The sequence below is a fragment of the Pinus tabuliformis genome, chromosome X (genome assembly GCF_031772625.1).
Source record: "Pinus tabuliformis cultivar Carrire ecotype Pingquan chromosome X, CPIR1, whole genome shotgun sequence".
Taxonomy (NCBI): Eukaryota; Viridiplantae; Streptophyta; class Pinopsida; order Pinales; family Pinaceae; genus Pinus; species Pinus tabuliformis.
The window spans coordinates 352,415,033-352,420,372 of NC_142308.1; positions in this window are offsets into that span (position 1 = coordinate 352,415,033).

Below are 5,340 nucleotides of genomic sequence, written 5' to 3' on the forward strand. Positions count from 1 at the left end.
TCTAAGGAAAATTATGTCTTAGCTTTGTTTCTGATTTGGGTATCAAACTGAATTTTGTTTAGTGATTTGGGTATCAATTAATTTCAATAGAGCAACCATGGGAGGTGGGTAATCATGTGAGAAGCCTAAGGAACAAAGATTAAACGATTAAATTAGATTAGATAGTTTTGATGTCATCCACGAGATCCAACAATTTAAGGGATCCAAACTCCACATCAGACAAGACATCACATTCTCAAGTTTCCATCTAGAACAACCCTTTTGCCGTGAATTTTGATCAAGAAATTCACAGTTTTGTGAAGCCTTGCTTCCTCAAACAATGCGCTCAAACTGTCCACCTTTAAACCACTTTCAAACTGATTACAAATATCCTCATAAACCAGACATTCCATGATAGATTTGTTTACGATATATACTGAGTGAACAAAACATTATAATCGACTCCTAAATCAAATTCAAACCTAAATTAAAAAAACACTACACGCCGACTTTGTTGAAGTCAAGTCGGCTCCCCTCAATGGACACGTAGTTCAATTAAACTTGTATAGATTGACACAATGACCCCTCCATTTGAAAATTGAACTCAGTCAAGGAAGCATGGGCAAGTACTTGGTCATGAGGAAGGAATTTGGTGAGTAAAAGGATCAACGAGCTTGAAAAGGAAAGAGAAGTTTGGTACTATGGATCTAAGGTAGCAATAATTTAGCCTGAATTCTCTGTGAAATAAATTTTGTGATCTTTCCCAAATTCTATGGTTTGTCTCTGTATAAGAAGGTTGAATCTTATTGTGCAAAGAACAAAATTTTGTAGTATCTCCTCTGTGAAAAGAACCTTAATTTGTGATATATCTTTTATGAAAGCCAGGGAAACTCTATAATATATATCTGTGGAACCCAGCTAAAATACAGGCCTCATATCAGAGGCATCCATTTGTGACAGAGGAGTGAAGTTTTGAATTATATATCTATGACAAATGAACGAAGTTCTGAAGCATATATCTGTGACAGAGGAGCGAATATTTTACGTTTATTCTCTGTGGAGTAGGTTGAAAAATTTTGTGGTTATTCTTTGTGAGCAGGCCGAAATTCTCTATGGAAGGGGTGGAGATTTTTTGTGACCAAGTATGTAATCAATTCTATGGAAAGAGGCTGAAATTATCAGTCATCAAGTCTAATGAAGTTACCAAAGATTGATGTTGGTGTACAAGCAAAGAGTCCTTTTTTTATAGTAGGATTTTTAGCAGCCTTGTTGACCATTTGTTGAATTAGCCCTAAAGTAAATTTTGGACCAGATTGTGGTAACATTTCAAAGTAGACTTTGGAGACATTTTGGAACTATCCTTGAGGCTATCCTGGAGAAACATTGAGACCCATTTTTGGAGACAGTCTTAAGAAAATCTTGTAGCCTTCCTTAGAGCTAATTTTGGAGCAAATCATCGAAAGATGTTGATCAAACCTTGAGGTGAGGTTTGAAGCATTTTTGGAGCGACCCCTTGAGTGACTCTATAGCAACCCTATTGGAGTACTCTTGAAGACACTTTAGAGGAGATTTTGAAGACTTCCTAGAACAAACCTTTGGAGCTTGTTTAAAGTAGATTTGAAGTTGATATTGAAGAGATTTTAGAGCAACCATTGAAGAGATTGAAGAGAATTCAGAACAATCTTTGTAGTCCTTGAAGCAGAACTTGAAGATCAGTTTGCAGCCTAGATTTACATGTGAGGATTGGAATCCTCATACAAGTTTGGAACCTTGTGAAATACTAGGTTGTAGCCTAGATTGAGATTTGAGGATTGGAGTCCTCATTATTTTATTAATAAAAATGCTTTTCTTATTCAACACCCTGTGCTTTGATAAAATATAACCGTCATAATATAACAATTGTAAGAAATATTGATACAACCCTTTCTAGCCATTTAATTTATATGATTATGCTAATACATGATTATATAATATAATATTTATTTTATTAGTACATGATTATATGATATTACATTTATTTTATTATCAATAGATAGTTATTAATGAATGATTATATGATTATAAGATGGTATTTTAAAAGTTAAGTAGATTTATTTTAGGGTTAAAAGGCATGTTTATTTCTCATCCATATTCAATTACAACAAATTACAAGATAAATTCTATAGTAGTGTCTAATAATGTTGTTGTTGAATGTGAATAGTCCCTCCCTCAAAACATGTATATTTCTCATAAGAAAAAAGAGAAATTATATTTAAAAAATTATATATAAATATTAATATACTGATATTTTTTATTCCCCAAGGAAAAATTGTAATTTTATTAAAAAACAAAATTACATGTTGTATATACTCCAAGAGCATTCAATCGTACCAATCAAAACTAGTGCCTAGAAATAAACAATAACATAAAACAATAAAAAACAACATTTAGACTAAGTAAATGTTGGGTTTTAAATATGTCATATTATTCAGTATATAAAGTTGTCATTCATAAATCATATTACCGCATTTACAACACTTTCCATAGTAATTATACCACTAACTTATGTTAAATGCACATTTTCTACCTTGTGGTTAATTATGATGGATTTCTTATATTTTTAATGATTAAATGTGTCTTTAATATGGTTTTATCAATGACAGATTATTAATGTGGTTTGTGGCCAAGAAGCATGTTCAAATATGAAAAGTTCTATTTCTCTACTAGTTTCTGCACATGCACGAATGAAAATAATATTTTTTTTTTTATAAAATATGTTTTTGTTTCTCAAAGCATGACATATTAGGTGCCACATGGGCTTAATATGCCAGTACATGTCTTGGAATGTACCCATCTCACATGTGTGGGATCCTAGCACATTATTTAAGCTACATCCAAAAATAGGCAACAATTTTGAACTTACATGTTTTTCCTTGATTTTCGTGCATATGGTGGCAAATCTCAAGAATCCAAAAAATGGGTTTTTGAAAATATAGAAATTTTCTTATAAATTATGTCGTTCCCAAAATTCAATACAGTTTCAAAGTTACAGCTAGTTCTTTGAAGCGTATTTGTACAAAATTTCTAAAAAAATAGATTGGCAAAAGTATCTAAACAATCAACTTAAGGGACGGTTTTTGAGGCCATGGAATTGAATAAGGAAATTTAAAGATATGATTTTGTTCATAATATGGAAAATTAGACTCCATAGAAACAACTCTCTGAAATACATCATAGTCAACGAGATCATGTTGGTTCTAATTACAAGAAAAACCAAATTTCTGAGATTTTCCTCTAAATGTAAATTTGTTTTCCAAAGTTTAGGGGATTGGATCTTTTCCTTACTCATTGGTTTTTATGTATAAATAGACACTCATATGAATGAAAAAGGGGGTCATGAGTTTGTAATTGAACATTTGTAAGGGGGAGATATATTTTTTTAATTCTATTATGTTTCGTTTATGTATGAATTCTTTGTAAACTGTATTTTGTTGAAGGTTAATAAAAGTCATAGTTGATGATTCATTGAGTTTCTGAAAGCATTTAAGTTTCTAAGTTCTTCAGCTACCTTGTTAGTGCTGACAAGGGCCCATTGAGTTCCCAACATTGGTATGATTTATTGTATCATTTTTGTTTTATAATAAAAGTGTTAATTAATTGTAAGTATTGTTTCCATATTTTCAGTACTTAGATACTGTGTGTCGATTCATTGTACAATTTATTGGGTATATGCATACTACTAATGTGATTTATTGTTTTCATACAATGTTATAATTGATTTGGATATGTTATATATATGAGTGTGCACCATACGCTATTACAACATTTCCTGTACCATTTAACGAAATCGTTGATTAGGAACCTGTAATCAAAACATTGTTACAGTCATCCTGTTCTGGTACTTGTATCCGAGATAGGTCGATATACCTTAGATGACGTTAGTATATGCGTAAGGCTAAGTAATGTGTATACTTTGGATTTAATGAAGTAGTCCATGTGTGTGTGAGGCACCTTGATTATCAGTTGCTTCATCCAGTTTTGTTTAAGTAGACCACTTTAGGGTTACTTTACAAATTCTAAATTTCCTTTATAGTTCATTGTTGTGTGATTTATCTTTCCAACATTAAGTTAATTAATATAGGAGCAAGTTAGACCCCATATTTGTTATTTCACATGCCAAAAAAATGGGAAGTCTTGACACCATTTCAGTCTTCCTATACTAATTCATTTCTAGTAACATGATATATGTCAGAGTATTTATTCTTTTGATTGATTCCTTTCCTTTTAAGCAATGTCTTTTATTTCTAAATGGTGTGAAAATTAGTCTAAAGTTAACTTAGGCTTTAATCTTGTGTTTCCTATGCTTTCATATCTAAGTCTTACAATCCAAGATTTGATACTTAAATGTTGGACTTAGAATACATATAATTCCACCAACAGTAAAAATACTTAGCTGCCCTTTTCTTCCCTTTCTTCTTTTCCACATTCTACCAACCTACTAAATTTGGAGCGACATTAACAATTTCTAGCTAGTTTTCTTCTACTATCATCATATTTTCCTTATCTAAGTTTGAGCTCTTAGATACATGAGTTCGCTTGTAACCTCCCATCTCTTTTCCAATGGACATCGTCTCCTTCTGCAATAGTGGGATTGAAATTCTTGTTGGAAAAAATGATAATAGCGAGGGGGGGGGGGGATCAATATTAAGGCTAATTTTAAACTTTTATGCCTAATTACTTTTCTTATTTAATCTGGGCACCCATCCATGTAATCAGCAACAATATGTAATATGGAAGCAACATGAAATCAACATACAAGCATACACACCATGAGTATCATACACATGAGACACAAGGTTTTTACACAGAAACCCTTTCAAGAAAAAACCACATATCTTATTGTTGTTATTGATGTAAATAAGAGCACCTACTCTATTACATCAATCTATTTTCTGAGTACCCGCTCACAGGAAGCACCAACTCCCTTTGATTGTTTTCTAGCACCAACTAGCAGGAAGCACCAACTCTCTCTTTTTGTAAACACATGTCTAGCTTACCAGAAGCACCATGTGAGGCACCGACCTCACGAATTTGTTGCAAGCACCAACTTCCAGCTCTTTGGATTTTTGCAAGACAACTTGCAGGAGGCACCAACCCCCAAGCCTTCTCAAGCACTCACTAGAGATGGAAGCACCAACTTCCTGTATGCAGGCACCAACCCACACTCAAATAGGAACTGAATGTTCTCTGTAATTTGGCAGCCACTCTGCCTGATAAAAACTTTGTTTTCTCTACTCACACTGCTCACTCTGTAGCAACCCACTGATCTTCTTAACAACATTCACTCATTGCAGTCCACACAACTTTGTCTCTGATCTTCAT